Consider the following 21639-nt stretch of genomic DNA (forward strand, 5'->3'; position numbering starts at 1 on the left):
CCCTCCCCCCACATACACACACTCTCCCCCTCACACACACTCACCCCTTTCTCAAGCTCTCTCCCCCTTCCCACACTCTCTTCACCCCACCCCCCCCCCCCCATTTCCCCTCCCCCCCCCCCCCCCCCCCCCCAACATACACACTCTCTTTCACACATTCTCTCTCACACAGTCTCCAGTCACTCACTTACTCAGTGGCCAGTAAGCCCTACTCCCGCTGCTTTGTGCTCCACTCCAACTACCTCACACCCCGCTACAGCCTGCCTGGAGCTTGCTTCCCGATACCCCTACTCCCTGGGCCTTGCTCCACGGCCTTCAGTTCCCTTGCCCTCAGCTCCCCGGACCCTAATTCACCAATGCTGGTGTTTGCTACTCCTCCAAACACAAATTGTAGTGAGCCTATCAGCAGCAAACGCAGGAGAGAAACGGCCTGTGATTGGAGGAGCAGCTCCATGCAAAGTCTTCCATTCTTACCAGTTTGATCGGAATTTTGAAAACGGGTTCCGGGAGCCATACGTTGGGCAAGCCTGCCTTAATCCCCTCCCTAAAAGCAATGTGAGTGTAGTCCATCTGGTGTAGGTACAATGGTTCAAGGTGGCAGGTCACCACCACCTACTCAAGGGCAATTAGGGATGGGCAATAAATGCTGGCCTTGCTAGTGAAGCACACATCCCAGGAACAAGTAAAAAAAAATATCCAGCTAGTAGCTAGTTCCATATATAAAAACAAAAATCCAAAACAAAAACAGAATTACCTGGAAAAATTCAGCAGGTCTGGCAGCATCGGCGGAGAAGAAAAGAGTTGACGTTTCGAGTCCTCATGACCCTTCAACAGAACTGATCTTTCTTTACAAGGAGAGGGAAATATAAGCTGGTTTAAAGGGGGGGAGGGGGTGCTGGGAGAGGTGGAGGGGGCGGGGGCTGTTAAGATAGGAGCAGATCATCAAAAGATGTCATAGGCAAAAGAACAAAAGAACACAGAGGTGTTGAAGTTGGTGATATTATCTAAACGAATGTGCTAATTAAGAATGGATATAGGGCACTCAAGCTATAGCTCTAGTGGGGGTGGGGGAGCATAAAATATTTAAAAATAATGGAAATAGGTGGGAAAAAGAAAAATCTATATAAATTATTGGAAAAAAACAAAAGGAAGGGGGAAGAAACAGAAAGGGGGTGGGGATGGAGGAGGGAACTCAAGACCTAAAGTTCTTGAATTCAATATTCAGTCCGGAAGGCTGTAAAGTGCTGAGTCGGAAGATGAGGTGCTGTTACTCCAGTTTGCGTTGGGCTTCACTGGAACAATGCAGCAGGCCAAGGACAGACATGTGGGCAAGAGAGCAGGGTGGAGTGTTAAAATGGCAAGCGACAGGGAGGTTTGGGTCATTCTTGCGGACAGACCGCAAGTGTTCTGCAAAGCGGTCGCCCAGTTTACGTTTGGTCTGTCCAATGTAGAGGAGACCGCATTGGGAGCAACGAATACAGTAGACTAAGTTGGGGGAAATGCAAGTGAAATGCTGCTTCACTTGAAAGGAGTGTTTGGGGCCTTGGACAGTGGGGAGAGAGGAAGTGAAGGGGCAGGTGTTACATCTTTTGTGTGGGCATGGGGCGGTGCCATAGGTGGGGGTTGAGAAGTAGGGGGTGATGGAGGAGTGGACGAGGGTGTCCCGGAGGGAACGATCCCTACGGAATGCTGACGGGGGGGGTGAAGGAAAGATATGTTTGGTGGTGGCATCATGCTGGAGTTGGTGGAAATGGCGGAGGATGATCCTTTGAGTGCGGAGGCTGGTGGGGTGATAAGTGAGGACAAGGGGGACCCTATCATGTTTCTGGGAGGGAGGAGAAGACGTGAGTTCCATATCACTTGTTCATAGTGGTGCTATGTAGCTATGGTCCAATGCAAAACCAGATCCCTAGAAGTACTCAAGAAATCAATTGGAGCTCCTGGGAACTTAGGTTTGACTCCTCACAATGAGGTAAGACATACTTGTCCCACCCACATTCTTGCACATTCAAGTTTATATACTCTGACATTGAAACTGTACATATGTACATCTTCTTGAGCAGGATATAAGTTGCAGTCAATAACTTAGCTCTGTTGAACTAGGCATTTTTTTCCCCTCTAATGTTGATGTGAACACCACTGTGATATCCATCTGCATTTAATGTGGACTAAAATCAAATGTAGACCAGACTAAAGAGAGGTGACAAGCCCCTTTCCCTAAAGAACATTAATAAACCAGCTGGGCTTTTCTGACAATGCAACAGCTTTTATAATCATTTTTCATAAGCTTTACTGAACTCAATTAATGATGTAATTTGAATTTATGGTGAGTAGATTACTAGCCCAATACCATAACTACTAGGCTGCTGTGTCCCTCTGTAGTATAACTCATTTCAAATCAGGTAACATTTGTTCTAAATTAATGCACACAACAATTTATGTTAACGTGTTGATAAATAAGGGAATTAACCCTGATGAGTTGAAAATAAGTTCATTCTGTTGGCTGCCGAATTCTTCTCGCAGAATTTTACGAGCATGAATTCTGTAATCTTCTTTAAAGTAGAACGCGAGAAATTATTTATTGTCACTGGAGAGCGCTCTTCGTGATGCCATGTAAAAAATAAATCATCCACCGCAGCTAAGCATTATACAGTGTGACTTAGCAATGTGATTGCATGATATTTTAAAATAATTTGTTTGTCATAAAAGCCAGCAGCCAGGTAGTATGTGAATCACTTTAGAAGTACACCTCTTTAGAAATGCAATCTCAATAACTTCTGTTCATGTGGATACTTTAGCCTTCAGTTTCGTAAATGTCCATAATGCTGTTCTATGCAGTGTTGCAGTGTTTGAAAATAATAGCATTCACCAGCAGGGGGAGTAGGTGAGTTTATTTGCATACCAGAAGGTGTCCAGGAGTAATTCTGGTGTAAAACCAGTTTAAGTAGCCAAACCCCTGGAAATTTGAGTGCCATAGTGACTTGCAAAGTATTTAGCAAAATCCTGTCCTCAGTGCAGTCTAGGAGGGTGGCAGGGTAAAGTTGCAGCAAGTGTTTTCTTTCTCATATCTGTTCAAATCTCTCTATGACATATTTATTCTGTTTTTTCTAACAGTTTATATAAAAATGTACTTACTTGCTATTTTTTAGGTAGATAGTAATTTACAGTGAATATGCAGTGATATTTAAAATATTGCAAAGCCTTGCAATGAATATGTAAAAAAAAACCCTGTACTCTGTTACAGCCCCAAAAACCATTAACATTTCAGATAATTTGTGAGCTTTGCTTCTTTGAATAAACCCTCTTCATTGCCCTTAATCAAAGAAAATTAATCCCTGTTGCACCAGTGAAAGGCACACAAGGATGATGTTGTGAATGCTGTGGATGGGTAGCAGTGGGTAATAAAACTGTGATTTACTTAGAGTTCAGATGACATCAGAAGTCAAAATAGAGAAACCAGAGTGATTTATTAATGTTCTTTGACCTCAAGAATAAATTACAATTTTATGCTCATTCTCTAACATGTCCATTTTAAAATTCATGCTCCAGATTTAAAGGAAAAATAACCGTTAATAGTACAGCTGCAATGACATTGAATGAAAGTATGAATAGCTATTGTCATCATTACAAAATAATGTAGTAATACATTCTACATGGAGTACAGTAAAACACTGATTATTTTCAGTATAAAAACACAACTGCATTTTGGCTCCATTGAGTATCTTGTAGCAGCTCAGAGTGGCATTGGACTGCATGAAGGTTCGGTGGTTAAAACCACAGAATTACATAGAATATGGTTGATTCTCAACTGCCCACTGAAATGGCCTAGCAAGCCAAGAGATCATATCAAACCGCTACAGCAAAGTCAAAGAATAAAACTGGACATATTGAGCTAGGCAATTGAAACATCAAAGGCACACACTGCCCAGTTGACCCTGCAAAGTCCTCCTCACTAACTTCTGGGGACTTGTGCAAAAACAGATAAGTCAAGCAACAGCCAGACATAGTCATACCCACTAAATCATACCATACAGCTGATGTCCCATACTCCTCAGTTATGATCCCTAGGTATGTCCTAACCTACCAAAGGTGGAAGCACAGTGGTATAAGTCAGGAGGGAGTGGTCCTGTGAGTTCTCAACATTGATTTTGGATCCCATGAAGTTTCATGACATCATGCCAAACATGGACAAGAAAACCTCCTTAATTACAACTTACCATCCTCCATCTGATTAATCAGTGCTCCTCCATGTTGAACACCATTTGGAAGAAGCAGTGAGGGTGGCAAGGGCACAGAATATACTCTGGGTTGGGGGTTTCAATGTCCATAACCAACAGTGGAGCAGTAGCAAAAACAGAATTACCTAGAAAAACTCAGCAGGTCTGGCAGCATCGGCGGAGAAGAAAAGAGTTGATGTTTCGAGTCCTCATGACCCTTCACTTGAAACGTCAACTCTTTTCTTCTCCGCCGATGCTGCCAGACCTGCTGAGTTTTTCCAGGTAATTCTGTTTTTGTTTTGGATTTCCAGCATCTGCAGTTTTTAGTTTTTATCTCTGTGGATCAGTAGTACCACTATTGACTGAGCTAGCCAAGGCCTGAAGGACATATGGGACTGAAGGAATAGTTGCTAAATTTGCTGACGACATAAAGGTAGGAAAGTGAATTGTGAAGAGGACATGAGGCTACAAAGTGAATAGATTAAGTGAGTGGGTAAAGATCTGGAAAATGGAGTATAATTTAGGCAAATGTGAAATCATTCATTTTGGCTGGCAGAAAAAGAAGCTTATCTAAATGGTAAGAGATTTCAGAGCTCTGAGATTCAGAGGTGTCCTAGTGCAGGAATCACAAAAAGTTAGTATGCAGGTACAGCAGGTAATTAGGAAAGCTAATTGATTGTTATTATTTATTGTGAAGGGAATTGATTACAAAAGTAGAGGTTATGATTCAGTTGTGCAGGGCATTGGTGAGACCACATCTGGGGTATTGTGTACAGTACTGCTCTCCTTATTTAAAGAAAAATGTAAATGCATTAGAAGCAGTTCAGAGAAGGTTTCCTCGACTAAAACCAGGATTGGGCAGGTTGTCTTATGAGGAAAAGCTGGACAGGTTAGGCTTAAATCCACTGGAATTTAGAAGAGTAAGAGGCAACTTAATTGAAACCTGTATGATCCTGAGGGGTCTTGACAGGGTGAACGGAGAGGATGTTTCCTCTTGTGGGAGAATCTAGAACTAGGGGTCCGTGTTTAAAAATAAGGGGTCGCTCATTTAAGACAGAGATAAAGAGAATTTTTTTCTCTGAGGGTTGTGAGTCTTTGGAACTCTCTTCCTCAAAAGGCGGTGGATGCAGAGTCTTTGAATATTTTTGAGGCAGAGCTAGATAGATTCTTGATTAACAAGGAGGTGAAAGGTTACCGGTGGTAGGCAGGAATGTGGGGTTGAAGTTACATTCAGATCAGCCATGATCTTATTGAATGGCAGAGCAGGCTCGAGGAGCCAAATGGCCTCTTCATGCTCCTAATTCATATGTTTGTACAATGGGCCTGTGGGAGGAGAGAGAACCAGCAAGAGGGAAAAACATACCTGACCTCACTCTCACTAATCAACCTGTCAGAGAACTCCCTTCCTAACAGCACTGTAGCTGTACCTGCATTAGATGGACTGCAGTGGTTCAAGAAAGTGGTTCACCACCACCACCTTCTGAAGGCCAATTAGGAATGTCGGCCTTGCCAGTGATGCTCATATCTCAAGGAAGAATTTTAAAAGATGCATCTGTTCATTGGTAGGGGTAACCATTGCACAGTCCTTGTAGAGACAAAGTTCTGTCTTCACAGTAAGGATAGCCTCCATTGTGTTGTATGGCACTACCATCATGTTAAATGGGATAGATTGAGAATAGATCCAGCAGCTCAAAACTGGGCATCAATGAGGCATTGTGGGCCATCAGCAGCAGTTGAATTGTATTGAATCAAATTCTGCAACTTCATGGCCCAGCATATAATTCACTCTAACATCACCATCAAGTCAGGGGATCACCCTGTTTCAATAAGGAATATAGACGAGCATGCCAGAAGAGCCAGGCAAAACTAAAAATTAAATGCCAAACTGGTGAAGCTACAACACAGGAGGACATGCATATTAAACAACAGAATAACAGCATGAAAACAACAAAGCAATTCCAGAACCACTGAATCAGATCAAAGCTCTGCAGTCCTGCCACATCCAGTTGTGAATGGTGGTGGTCACTTAAATAACTAAGCACAGGAGGTGACTCCACAAATATCTCCATCCTCAATTATGGGAGATTCCAGAACACCAGTGCAAAAGACAAGGCTGAAGCATTTGCAACTATCTTCGGCCAGAAGTGTTGATCCATCTTAGCCTCGTTCTGAGGTCCCCAGCCACAGATGCCAGTCTTCAACTAATTTGATTCAATCCACGTGATATTAAATAATGGCTGAAGGTACTGGATACAACAAAGGCTATGGGCACTGACAACATACCAGCTGAAGTACTTAAGACTTTTTGCTCGAGTACTAGCCAAGCCCTTAGCCAAGCTGTTCTAAAGAACTACAATAGAGGCATCAAACCAACCATGTGGAAAAAATTGCCCAGGTTTGTCCTGTCCACAAAAAGCAGGATAAATCCAATCTAACCAATTACTGCCTCATAAGTCTACTAACAATCATCAAAAAAGTGATGGAAGGTGTCATTGACAGTGCTATCGAATGACTCCCACTCAACAATACCCTGCTCGCTAATGCTTAATTTGATCAGAGCCACTCACCTCCAGACATCATTACAACCTTTATCAAACATGAACAAAAGAGTTTAGTTCCAGAGGTGAGGTGAAAGTGACTGCCCTTGATATCAAAGCAGCATTTGACCAAGGTTGACATCAAGGAGCCCCAGTAAAAAATGAAATCAGGGGAAAAGCTCTCCATTGTTTGGAATCATACCTAGGACAAAGAAAGGTTGTTGGACGGCAATCGTCTCAGTTCCTCAGGGTAGTTTCCTAGGCCCAACCATCTTCAGCTGTTTCAATGTCTTTCTCTCCATCACAAGGTCAGAAATGGGGATGTTCACTGTTGATTGCAGTGTTCAGCACCCATTCTCAATGCGTCAGATACTGAATCAGTCCATACTTGCATGCAGCAAGACCTGGACAACATTCAAGCTTGGGCTGATAAGTGGCAAGTAACATATGCATCACACAAGTGCCAAGTAGTGACCATTTCCAAGGACAGAGAATCTAATCATTTCCTCTTGACAGTGGCACTACCATTGCTGAGCTCCCCCACCATCAATATCCTAAGAAGCTTAACTGAACCAGCCATATAAATACAGAAGCTACAAGAGCAGGTGAGAGGCTGATAATTCTATGATGAGTAACTCACCTCCTGGCTTCCCACAGCCACTTCAACATTTACAAGGCACAAGCCAGGAGTTCGATGGAATACTCTCCACTTGCCTGGATAAGGGTAGCCCTAACAATGCTAAGCAAACTCAGCACCATCCAGGAAAACACAGCCTGCTTGATCAGCATCCCATCTACCACTTTAAACAGCCACTCCCTGCACCAATGGTGCACAGTAGCAGCAGTGTGTACTAGCTATAAGATGCACTTCAGCAAATCTCCAAAGCTCCTTCTACAGCATCTTGCAAACCTGCAACTTCTAGAAGGACGAGTACAGCAGATGCATGGGAACACCACCACTTGCAAGTTCCCCAAGCCATACACCATCCTGACTTGGAAATATATTGTCGTTCCTTCAATGTCACTGGGTCAAAGTCCTGGAACTCCTATCCTAACAGCACTTCATGTGTACCTACTTGAACTGCAGGGGTTCCAGAAGGCAGCTCTGCACCACTTTCTCAACAGTAATTCAGGATGGGCAACAAATGCAGGTCTTGCCCGCCTTGCTCACACCCCTTGGATGAATAAAAATATATACAGCACAGAAACAGTCATTTGGCCCAACTTGTCCATGTCAGTGTTAACGCTCCACACAAGACTCCTCCAATCCTGCTTCATCAAAACCTATCAATATATCCTTCTATTCCTTTCTCCCTTGTGTACTTATCTAACTTCCCCTTGAATGTATCATTTTGTGGAGAAAGAAAAGAGTAACTTTGAGAACTAGCAAAGACCAAAGCATTTATAATACACAAGATAACAAAGTCTGTTATTGGGAAGAGAATTGTGGTAGCCAGTAATCTTGCACAAACTGTTTTAAAACAGGAGTTAGGTTATAATTTAAAATCAAACCTTATGTAGCAATATGCTCCTGTAGCAATGGCAAAATATTAAATCCAAAGGGTTTGCAGAGCTCCAGTTTTTTTTTGTAGTGAAACATGCCCTTCCTGGTTCATTCAGAACTTATATTTTCAAACCTAGAGCAAGAAGTTGAAACTTAAGGCCAAAAAAGGACCGATTGGAAATGCCAGGCTGCACTTTGCCAATGCATCAACCAATCTGGAACTGAGGAATGGAGACTAATGAAGACCCCAGGATCAATGCCCAGGCTGTATTGAGTTAAACAGATCTCATTCAGGTAGATAATTTGGGCACTATGATGAAAAAAATTAGTTTGATCTCTTTTCTCAGTTGTGACCTGTGATGGACCCCAGTTAAATAGGCTGCTGATGATCACTATGCAATCTCACGCAAAGAATGTCTACTTGAATAATATATCAAAGGCTATTGGTACCCACAGAAATCTTATCAATGTCTCTTTCAGAATAGAAATAAGTGGAGAAAAGATTTCTCCTGCCTTACTTACTCATGCTGTGGTGTGCACCCAAGTTGCTATTCTTGATATATAAATAGAGACAGTGAATGTAGGCATGCTGTTTAAAAATGGGGCAGGGGGAGTCCAAGCTTAGCCTGATCTTGTCTTCTGCCAATATCCAAACATATGTGTTTCCCAGTGGCAGGAATTGTACTTACACCATAGAGTGAACTTATCCACCAGGAGAGAGAATGCATTAGTTGTTTTAAATCATTTCAGGCCATCAGTGAACCAAGAACTCAAGATGGTTGGATTTGACTTCACATCCACACCATTCCACATGCCTGAGGAAGCACCTAGTGAATCTGAAATATTTAAATTTCAAAGAGACATAGGGAGAGACAAGAACCAGGGTTGAAAACCTACTCACTTGATTAGATTTGTTGTGTACCACTGGCAGATCTACTTTGGAAAGAGAGAATAGAAAGAAGGAATCTTACCCAGCAAAAGTACATCTCAGTACAAAGCAGTGTAAACACCTTCACTTGGTCAAACCTACCACAAAACAAGTGACCGCAGTTAGTCTCCACAGGAAATGTGGGGATCTGGAGACAAACTGGACAGTGCAGATCGTTGTAGAAATTAGATTTAACAGAGGTTTGCAATTCCTGGAACAAAACATAAAGAAATATCTTAGAATTGATAAGCATCAATTTTATCATTTGATTATCTTATTAATATTTAATATCTAACTTTCATTGACTGGCAACTATGGATTTTTATAAATATGATGGTTTGACACCATCTATAGCTCACTCTACTTTCCAATACATTAAATGTCATTAAACTGAACAAAGTCAATTAATGTAAAACATGTTTATTGCCTATAGATTACTTTTGTTGACACAATGGGTGGAATCTTATCACCTTAGAAAATTCTCCAGTGTTGGACCATTTGAGGGTCCCAACTCTGATGGTGTCCCAGGTCCTGCCAGCCTGAGTGATCTACTTGGAAGTGGATGATAAGAGGCCGCTTCCAGGAGCCTCATACAATTAGAGAGGGTGGACAAGCTCCACAAGCTGGGGGAGTCAATCAAAGCACTGAGGAGGGGGGAGAGGGGCAGCTGGCACCTCCACCAGGAGAGATGGACATTGCTCATGTGGGTGGGAGGTGCCCACTGAGGAAATTTAAAAAATAAACATGACCACATCTGCAAGCTCCATCGTGGATGGCCAGCAGCGCAGCTGTAGCCCTTTGACATCTTAATTTCTTGGTGGGTGGGGTAAAATTTAAAGGAGGCCTTGCTGAGCCCTCAGGCGGTTAAACTACCCACACCCAATTTGGGAAACTGGAAGCCAACTGGAAAATTCCATTCAGATTTTCATTAATTGGCCTTAACAAGGTTTATAACAAGCCTAATAGAGGCGAATAACTTGTGGCCCTGAAACCCCCCTCAGCAAAAATTGCCAGCATCAGGAATGGGGTCAGGAAACCAGCACACCAGCTGCTGCCAGCATTTTCCAGTCCCATCCACATCCATTCCGGTTCCCAGAGAGGCTATAAGATCCTGCCCCACAAAATATAGTGCTATCTGTGCTGGACTGGACCAGTGGAAACACAGACTTCATCGATAGCCTATATATATTGGAAACCATCATGAGCTGTTCCTCTTGAAACACTGGTGATCAATGTCATAAAGTAAAGACCAAGTTCTGTGTACATTGTAATTAGATAAGCCTCAATATGAGGAAATAAGAATGCACTCACTGTGTAATTATTTTGATAGTTGTCCTTTGGCTGGCCCAGGCATTGATTGTTCAGACCTTTTACCTTTCTGGTGTCCTTGGTTTGGTCAAATCTGAAGGACGAAAGTTAAATGAGGTCAGTTTTGTATGGAATACGCTCAATAATTCAATTAGCACAAAAGCTTTAGCTAAAACTTTTACATATAACTACAGTCTTATTTCAAACTTTGAAATAAAACCTTCAAGACTTTTCAAAAAATGTTCATATTAAAACTCTCATTTAGAACGAGACCAATACTTCATTGTAAATGAGGTATAACTAGCCTAGGTTAACAGTATTCTCCAGCCCTCCCTCATCCAGCCCAGGTAAGAATATGGGCTAACATGATAAACAATTGGTAAGGGAGTTGAATTAAGAACTCAGTAACAATGTGGTTACATCATTATTTCTGCTTCTCTGAATTAATAATACACAGCTTTTGCCGAAATTCACCCTGTGTATATAATCAAATTCAGTGAAATGGCTTGTATTGGATTTCTCCAGTACAAAGGGCATTCTTTCTTGTTCCTCTTATCACAGGAAGTGGCCTTTCCTAATAATTTGAAATTAGTGACTAAACATTAAAGAGATAGCGACAATGCTTACAAATATTGACTTGTGCTATTTAATTTTCATTCTCAATTTACAATGACATCTTGTAACTATTCATTGAAACATTGCACTAATGAATTACAGTTCATAAGATTTCTGTCATAGTTTTATTTATAAATTCCAAATTGTCAGCCATAGATTAGTCATGGCTGCAAGTTGTAAGTTCAAGCCTCACTCTAGAAACTTGAGCACAAAATCTAGGCTGTCACTCCAGTGCAGTACTGAGGGAGTGCTGCACTTTGGAGAGCTCATCACTTGGTTGAGATGCTAAACTGAGACTCCACCTGCCCTTTCAAATTGATGCAAAAGATCCCATAACACTATTTTGAAAAAGATCAATGGTGTTTTCCCAGCAACCTAACCAACAAGCATAGCTCAACCAACATTAATATAAACAACATGGTACCATTTACCAAAGAGAGTGCAGGAACAAAGAGACCTAGGGGGTGGATACACACAAATCTTTGAAAGTGCAGTACAAGTTGAGAAAGTTGGAAGAAGAGAATGTGGGATCCTTGGCTTTATCAATAGGACCATAGAGTACAAAAGCAAGGAAGTTCTGCTAAACCTTTATAAATCACTGATTAGGCCCCAGATGGAGTATTGTGTTCAATTCCACACTTTAGGAAGGTTGTCATGGCCTTGGAGACAGTGCAAAGGAGATTTGCCAGAGTGGTACCAGAAATGAGGGACTTAAGTAATGTGGAAAGACTTGAGAAGCTGGGATTGGTTTCCTTATAGTAAAGAAGGTTAACTTTGATTGAGGTGTAAAAAGTCATGATGGGTATTGAAAGGATAAATAAGGAGAGGCTGATTTCAGTGTCCAAAGGATCAGTAAACATACAACTTAGATTTAAGGTAATTGACAAAAGAACTAAAGGAGACATGAGGAAAGAAGATGACACCTGGAATACCCTGCTTGAAAATGACACCTGGAATACCCAGTTTTGTAGGGTGGTGGAAGCAGATTCAATAGTAGTTTTCAAAGGGGAATTGGAGATAAACACAAAGAGGAATAAATTGAAGGGCTATGGGGAAAGAGCAGGAGAGTGGAATGAATTGGGTAGCCCTTTCAAAGAATTACCACATGCATGATGGGCCAAGTGGTTTCCTTCTGTGCTATGTCACACTATGGCTAACACAGGTTATTTGTTTACATATTTCATTGCTGTTTGTGGGATTTTTTGTGGAGAAATTGGCTGCTGCATTTCCCAATATGGCAAAAGTGACTAGACTTCAAATATATATCATTGGCTGTTAAGTGCTTTGAAGCATGACAAAGATGAGAATGGTGGTATATAAATACATGCTTTTTCTTTAAATGTTAGCAGACTGGTGTTCACGGTCTCCAGACCATGAAAAAGGAAGCAATTATGGACTTTCACTTATTTGTCTTTTGATTTCTACCAGGTTTAGTATTCTTAAGAAAAACCCCCTTCCATAGGCCACTTGTATCTTTAAAAAGTAGCTCCACTTCACCCTTTTCTATCCTGATCTTAACTAGAATACACTACCAGTAATGCCAGTGATATCATGTTCAAGACAAAATTAACCAAATTTCGTTCATAGCTTCGAAGTGTGCAATTAAGTAAAATGCATGCAATCTCATAGAAACTTCAGTTAGTAGCTAAAGATTGCTCCAAAATTACTAGTTAACTACGAGTTCTGTCATTTATTACAAATCTAATATTTGATCTTGAAATCCTTTCAGTGTGGAACTTTTTGCCCATTTAAACCAAAACATAAAGTGACTGCTGGATTTACAAACTGCTAAGGGATTAACTAATTTCCTGCACTGTGACACCAGCCACTCTATACACTACATTGCTTGGAGTGAGAGTGGCATTTAGTGTGGTCTTCAGTAATGAAGAAGCTAATACTGCTGCTGGATAAATAAACTCATATTATTTAGAAAGATTTTGATTTCACCCCTGATCTATATCATAAGTGGGGATCTCATTAGCCATGTACTACAGTTGACCTCGACAAGGAAGGGGAAAAGGCAGTCAGAATATTTGCTCCTTACTGATGTACATTAATTCTTTTAAAATTTCCAAATCTGTGTTAGAAAGCAATTTGTATGAATGGTAGGCGTACAGAAAATTGTGCTCATCTGTGAATTTGCCTAAAATCCATCCCTGCCCTGCACCACCCCCCAACTCCCCCCACCATGCTCAAATAATTGGTAAGCATTTACTGTGCAGGGTCATAATTCAAGAGCTTTGATTGGGTAAACATAAAGAAAATGCTTCCAGTGTTGGGAGTCCAAAACTATAAAGCACATGTGGGAAAAGGAATAGAAGGATATACTGATACAGTGAGAAGAAGAGGGGAGGTTTGGAAGAGGCTCATGAGCATAAATGCTAGTTTAAACTGGTTGGATCAAATAGCCTGTTTCTGTGCAATTGATTGTCTTAACTCTATGCATATATATCATGGACAGCCACTTACCAAGGTACCATAGGAATGTCTTTACCTTTGGCACTATATCCCAGCGTTGAAAAATGGCACCCAGAGGTGGAAGAAAATAGTGAGGTTGGGTTGGGGAAAACCACCTTTATGATTCAGAGGAATCTTTTAGCAAAATATATGGAGGGAGGTCATGAAATTCAAATTGAGCAAGAGCACAAAAAAATAGTTAACACCTTGCCGGATTTTAATTTCCTTTGAGTTCACTATGAAGATAATGAAGACAAAGGACAAAGACAAAGACAAACAGTGAAAATAAAGGGTGGGACCAACAAATCCAGGGAACCCTGGATGTCAAGGGATATACAGGATTGGATAAAGAGAAAAAGAGAGGCTTATGGCAGATACCGAGGGCTCAAAACAGTGGAAGCCCTAAAAGAGTATAGAATGTGTAGGCCAATTTAGACCTGCCAGGAAGCCCTGGGGAGCCCTGCCCCCCACTTGCTGACCTAAAGATCCTGGCCGAAGAATAAGAGGACAACTAGGGTAAGATTAGGGCTCAATAAGGACCATTGTGGTAATTTGTGTGTGGAGCCAGAAGACATAGGTAGGGTTCTAAATGAATACTTTGTGTCGGTGTTCACAAGTGAGAGGGACGACGTGGGTATGGAAATCAGGCAGAAGGACTGTGATATAATTAAAGAAATTAGCATAGAAAGGGAGGAGGTTTGAAGTGGTCTGACAGGCTTAAAAGTAGATAAATCTCCAGGCCCAGATGAAATGTATCCCAGGCTGTTGAGTGAGGCAAGGGAGGAGATAGCAGGGGCACTGGCAATAATTTTCAATACCTCTCTAGCCACTGGAGAGGTGCCAGACGACTGGAGGAAAGCTAATGTGGTGCACTTATTCAAGAAAGGAGGAAGGGATACATCAGGAAACTACAGGCCAGTCAGTCTAACCTCAGTAGTGGGGAAACTATTAGAAGCAATTCTGATGGTCAGAATTAATCTACACTTGGAGAGGCAAGGATTAATCAAGGACAGTCAGCATAGTTTTGTTAAGGGGAGGTCATGTCTGACCAATTTGATTGAATTTTTCGAAGAGGTGATGAGGTGTGTAGATGAGGGCAATGGATTTGACGTAGTCTACTTGGACTTCAGCAAGGCTTTTGATAAGGTCCTGCATGGGAGACTGATAACAAAGGTAAGAGCCCATGCGATCCAAGGCAATTTAGCAAATTGGATCCAGAATTGGCTGAGTGGCAGGAAGCAGAGGGTGATGGTCGAGGGGTGTTTTTGTGACTGGATGCCTGTGTTCAGTGGGGTTCCACAGGGATCTGTGTTGGGTCCCTTGCTGTTTGTGGTATATATAAACAATTTATACTTCAATGTAGCAGGGTTGATCAGTAAGTGCACAGGTGACACAAAAATTGATGGGGTGAGAAATAGTGAGGAGGATAGCCTTAGATTTCAGGATGATATAGACGGGCTGGTCAGATGGGCTGATCAGTGGCAAATGGAATTTAATCCAGATAAGTGTGAGATGAAGCACTTGGGCAGGACAAACAAGGCACAGGAATACACAATGAATGGTAGAACCCTGGGAAGTACTGAGGATCAGAGGGACCTTGGTGTGCACGTCCACCGGTCCCTTAAGGTAGTGGGACAGGTAGATAAGGTGGTTAAGAAGGCATGTGGGATACTTGCCTTTATTAGCCGAGGCATAGAATATAAGAGCAGGGAGGTTATGCTGGAACTATATAAAATGCTGGTTAGCCCACAGCTAGAGTATTAAATGCAGTTCTAGAATCCACATTATAAGAGGGATGTGATTGCACTAGAGAGAGTGCAGAGGAGATTTACCAGGATGTTGCCTGGGCTGGAGAGTTTTAGTTATGAGGAGAGATTGGATAGACTGGTGTTATTTTCCCTGGAGCAGAGGAGATTGAAGGGGGGACATGATTGAGGTGTATAAAGTTATAAGAGGCATAGATAAGGTAGACAGGAAGGAACTTTTACCCTTGGTGAAGAGATCAATAACCGGGGGCATAGATTTAAGGTAAGGGGCGGGAGGTTTAGAGGGGATGTGAGAAAGAACTTTTTCACCCACAGGGTGGTGGGAATCTGCAACTCACTGCCTGAAAGGATGATAGAGACAGAAACCCTCATAATATTTAAGAGGTATTTGGATGTGCACTTGCGATGCCATGGCATACAAGGCTATGGGCCTAGTGCTGGAAAATGGGATTAGAATAGTTAGGTACTTGTTTGACCGGTGCAGACTCGATGGGCCAAAGGGTCTTTTTCTGTGCTGTCAACCTCTATGACTCTTTGACTCTATAATTCCAGTGGAGTTGTGAACAGGCGATTTTTCTTTTGTTTATTCATTTATGGGATGTGGGCATTGCTGGATAGGCCAACATTTATTGCCCATCCCAAATTGCCCTTGAGAAAGTGGTGGTGAGCTGCCTTCTTGAACCGCTGCAGTCCCTGTGGCGTAGGTACACCAACAGTGCTGTTAGGAAGGGAGTTCCAGGATTTTGACCCAGTGACAGTGAAGAAATAATGATATGTTTCCAAGTCAGGATTGTGAGTGGCTTGGAGGGGAACTGGCAGATGGTGGTGTTCCCATGATCCCTTGTCCTTCTAGGTGGTAGTGGCTGTGGGTTTGGAAGGTGTTGCTAAGGCGCCTTGGTGAGTTTCTGCAGTGCATCTTGTAGATGGTGAACGCTGTTGCTACTGTGCGTCAGTGGTGGAGGGAGTGAATGTTTGTGGATGTGGTGCCAATCAAGCGGCTGCTTTGCCCTGAATGTTGTCAAGCTTCTTGAGTGTTGGTGGAGCTGCACTCATCCAGGCAAGTGTAGAGTATTCCATCACACTCCTGACTTGTGCCTTTTAGATGATGGACAGGCTTTGGGGAGTCAGGAGGAAAGTTACTTGCTTCAGGATTCCAAGCATCTGACCTGCTCTTGCAGCCACAATATTTATAGGCTAGTCCAGCTCAGTTTCTGGTCAGTGGTAAACCCCAGGATGTTTTTGGTGAGGGATTCAGCGATGGCAATGCCATTTAATGTCTAGGGTCGATGGTTAGATTCCAATCTAATTTAATCCAATCAATCCCATGAGTTCAAGGTTGGGCAAGTGAGGGCAAAATAACTCTAAAACTGAAATGTGATCCTAATTTAGCTTATTCAGTTACCTTGAGATAATAGGCTTGTCAGGTCTTTATTCAGAGCTGTTTATCAACCATATGTTGCAACTTGAGGCTGAACTTTTACCACAGAGGCAGAAAACAGGAGCTATAAAACCATAAGACTTAGGAGCAGGAGTAAGCCATTTGGCCTATTGAGTCTTCTCCGTCATTCAATGAGATCATGGCTGATCTAATAATCCTCAAGTCCACTTTCCTGCGTTTTCCCCATAACCATTGATTCCCTTCCCTGGGTTTGTTTTCAGGTCAGAAACCCAGCTCTGGTAGGAAACTGATTAAAGTCAAGATTTTCTCAGGGTGAGACCATAATTGATAGGTTGGGCTAGTGATTGTGTTCCCTGTCCAATTAGAGCCAGTGGGAATGGGATCAGAGTTGGGTTAGATGAAGTAAAGGACTGATTTAGACTCACCATGCTGCTGGTTTGTACCAAATCCTTCAACACCATCAAGGGAAGTGAGATGTCACAGAAAAGCCAGAAGCCTGGCACTCAGGGTAGGGCTGCTCCTTCATTGATGCTGCCCTGAATCTAAATTGGAGGCCACAAGGGAGAAGAGGGAGGTCTTGTTCCCGGAAGGTGGCTGGAGAAGGCCAGTGGGTCACACAGAGCACTGAGTGTGTCACTGATGTGTGTTCTACTCTTTTCCTTGATTTGCACTGCATAAATATTGACATTTTAAGCCATACATCTGGGACTCCTTTTATTGCTGCCGTGCCAGGAAAAGTGATATGAGGGTAGTGAATGCGCTAATGGGATTCTCCAGGGCAAAGCTTCTGGGCAGATGAGCTTCCTTCATTGGCAAAAAGTGATTAGATGTTCTAGGCTACATCTTCCATGGATGTGTTAACATAAATATCTCAGACTCTTTTCCATGCCATGCCCCTCAATCTGGGTCAGAGGGGCTCTGTTGAAGCATTCCTGGATCAGGAGATCCCTGACATTCATGGCATCCTCATGAGCCCTTTGCACCCTGAACTGTATCCAGCCACACAGTGCAGCTGGGGCACTTTTCTGTTCAGTGTCATCTCTCTCTGTCTCCTCTTCCTCCTCCTTTCTTATCTCCTGCTCCTGCTTTTGCCCCAATGAGGGCCTCACTGTCCTTAAGGTCCACACACCTCTCTGGAGAGCACAGCAGATCAACACATTGACCAAGACCCTTGTAGTAGGGTACTGGAGGGTACTTACCAGTTCAGCACCAGAATCAAATCTTCAAAAGCACAATGGCCTGCTCAATGATTGTTCTACAGAGCAGGTAGCATTGGCTGCCATGTACCCCTGTGCCTTTATATGGGTCTCCCATATATTGGTGAGTAGCCATGCTTTCAAGAGCTATCTCTGGGAATAGCATCTTTAAACTGACGTGCTTGCCAGGACCAGTATTTTTGGGCCCCTCCCTGCTTTGGCTCAGTTCCCAGAATGACCTCAAAAACACAAGGATTGTCCTGAAATCTGTCTGGTGTGCCCGTATGTCCCTTTTTTTCTTTATCTATTCACAGGATGTGGATGTTTCTGTTAAGGTCAGCATTTATCGCCCATCTCTAATCACCCTTAATTTAGAGGCTTGCTAGGCCATTACAGAAGACAGACAAGAGTCAAACGTATGGTTGTGAATCTAGTGTTACATATAGGCCATTCTAGATTAGGATAGCAGATTTCCAGGTCCTGATGGACTTCATCCTAGCATCTTAAAAGAAGTGGCTTGTGAGATAGTTCCTGCATTGGTTTTAATTTTCTAAAATTCCCTGGATTCTGGGAAGGTGCAATTAGATTAGAAAATAGTAAGTGTAACTCCTTTATTCAAAAAGAGAGGGAGACAGAAATTAGGAATCTAAGGCCAGTTAGCTTAACATCTGTAATAGGAGTATAATGTGCAAAATGTGAAATTGTCCATTTTGTCCAGAATGAAGAAGAAGCATATTATCTAAATGGTCAGAGATTCAGAGGGATCTGGGTGTCCTAGTGCATGAATCACAAAAGGCTAGTATGCAAGTACAGCAAGTAATTAGAAAAGCAAATAGAATGTTATCATTTATTGCGAGAAGAATTGAATGTAAAAATAGGGAGGTTATGCTTCAGTTGTACAGGGCACTGTGAGACCACATCTGGAGTACTTTGTGCAGTATTGGTCTCCTTAATTAAGGAAGGATATATTGCATTTGAAGCAGTTCAGAGAAGGTTTACCAAACTAATACCAGAAATGGGCGGGTTGTCTTATGTCTTATGAGGAAAGATTGGACAGGGTAGGCTTGTATCTGCTGGAGTTAAGAAGAGTAAGAGGTGACTTGATTGAAACATATAAGAACCTGAGGGGTCTTGACAGGGTGGATATGGAAGGGATGTTTCTCCTTATGGGAGGATCTAGAACTAGGGGTCACTGTCTAAAGATAAGGGGTTGCTTATTTAAGACAGAGATGAAGAGAATATTTTTCTCTCAGAAGGTTGTGAGTCTTTGGAACTCTCTTCCTCAAAAGGCAGTGGAAGCAGAGTCTTTGAATATTTTTAAGGCAGAGCTAGATAGATTCTTGGCTAACAAAGGGGGTTAAAGGTTATCCGGGGCAGGCAGGAGGTTACAATCAGATCAGCCATAATCTTATTGAATGGTAGAGCAGGCTCAACAGGCCGAGTAGCCTACTCCTGCTCCTAATTCATATGTTCCTTCCCTGAAGGACCAGATCGGTTTATAAACAACAATCTAGTAGTTATATGATCACCACTAACAATATTAGCTTTTTATTCCAAATTCATTAACTGAATTTTAAATTCCACAAATTCCTAAGTCATTAGTACAGGCCTCTGGATTACTAGTCCAGTAACAGAATGACTATACTACAGTCCCTTCTGGAAGGCTAAACAATGCATTCCCATTTCCCTGGAACCTACAGTATACACCTGAGTATCCCTGGAGTCTGCAGTGTGCATCCTTGTGTCCCTCGTGTCTAAGTTGTGTATCACATAACTAGGCCTGAGTTAGTGACTTCATTGCAATGCAACCAGGAGCTAAAGTGAAAAGAATTTAGTTGTGGCATGGTTGCATTTCACAAGAAAAGAATGTCACCCTACCTCTGGATATTCTTAGCAACTGTCTGTTCTATTCTATACAGTACCCTAGAAGTTCAGAGGGATTTGTTTTCAGCCACAATTTTGTAATAGTTGGCAACTTTATATCAGAACAGAATATAAGGCATGAACCAGCCAGCAGGAGTTAGTTACAAGCATATCCCTACCATGGAATTTGGAAGTGTTATTGTAAGTCATTACATTAGATACAGTCAGAATGCAATAGACAGCACTTATTCTGTGATACATTCTGTTTACTGCTATTCAAAAGATTGATTGATACCTTGTAGAGTGCAGCCTTGCACAGACCTTTTATACAATATGAGCAGTGAGACAAGTTATGTTTCAAAATAAATTATAAGAAATTGATATCTGTGTAAGACACTAAAACATTATGGGGTTGTGATGATCTAATAAACTGAGAGCAACACAAGAAAATTGATATGTTGTCTATTTCTCCTTATGGAATTCTAAATTATTTTTGTCACAATTATTTTTAATTTTCAGGAAGGAATTCTATTACCACTAAAAGTCATGCAAGGTGATGTAAATTATTTTCGACACTGCGAGATAGTTTGAGTAAGCTTAATGTAAAGCAGATCTAATACATAAAATATTTTTAAAAACATTTTGAAACATAAATGAGGGTTGTCCTTTAGTCCAACTGCCATAGCCTGGTTAATGCACCCTGTAAAAGCAAGTTCACATATTGACTCAAGGGTGTTAATCACTCTCTTGTGGAATTGCACGTGGTGGATCAGGACCAAAACCTCGAGTGAAGTTGGCTGAAGCCTGGAAAATTAATGAACCAGGTGTGGAGATGGACTTCTACTTCAAATCTTTGCCTTGTCAGGACCCTGATCTGACTAATGGAACAGGGGAATAAGAATAATTGGGGTGGGAAAGGTGAGTAGAGTTGCAACAAAGGCATTCACCCCTGGCTGCCACATTTCATAGATTGCAATAGTGATTATATTTCAAAAGTACTTAATTAGTTGTGAAGCACTTTGGGATGCACAGAGATATGGAAGGTACTATATAAATACAAGTCATTTTTTAAGAGCAAGATGGGGAAACAGCAAGAAGATGTATTGAAATTATACTCAAAAGACACGGCATTAAATCTACCACACAATATCCATGGTGCCTATACATAAAAAATTCAGCTTAAAAACGCAATAAATTATATAATTGAACAAGGAAGTTAATGGAACAAACTTGGCTTTGCAGGAAATCAGGAAGATTCAGTAAAAATTTAACAGGAAAGTGAAATCCAGCACAAAATACAATGAGGAGTTTTGTTCCCATATACTTTACTTTCATCTGATATAATTACTTCAGAATAATCACTTTCAGTTCTTACCTTGTTTCTTTGCTACTGGGACAGTAGTAGTGTTGCGGCAACATCCTGGAGTGGTGTGTGTTTGGAGAATGAACCCAGCTTGCTTGTATTACCTGATAATCAAACGGGCATGCTACTCTTCAAAATTGAAATGACAAATCAAATCATCTTAGTTAAACATTAACAAAGCTAACAACAGACTAATCAATTAATCAAAGACATTCAAAATACTCGTGTCCTTTTCAAATAGATGTTTTAAGTTGGAAATACTTAGAATTTTTAATTCTGTAGAAAATGTATTTAATTTAACTTCTGTGGTTAATAACTGATAGAACATGTAGGGAGATGACAGTCCACTGTTCAAAGATTAGCACTTGCATTTAGAGAGGCATTACAATATTTTGATCAAAAAGCATCATGCAGATAACATTTGAGTAATAAAAGTTTAGACAACGGTAATAAGTTTAAATTGGTACAACTGGCTAGTAATCGATA

At 41.6% G+C, this 21639-nt stretch overlaps 1 pseudogene; it reads right to left on the minus strand.

Moving 5' to 3' along the window:
- The window catches only part of LOC121288955, a 40864-nt pseudogene that overhangs the window by 12647 nt on the left and 6578 nt on the right, over positions 1-21639 (minus strand).

The sequence above is a fragment of the Carcharodon carcharias genome, chromosome 16 (assembly GCF_017639515.1).
Source record: "Carcharodon carcharias isolate sCarCar2 chromosome 16, sCarCar2.pri, whole genome shotgun sequence".
Classification (NCBI taxonomy): domain Eukaryota; kingdom Metazoa; phylum Chordata; class Chondrichthyes; order Lamniformes; family Lamnidae; genus Carcharodon; species Carcharodon carcharias.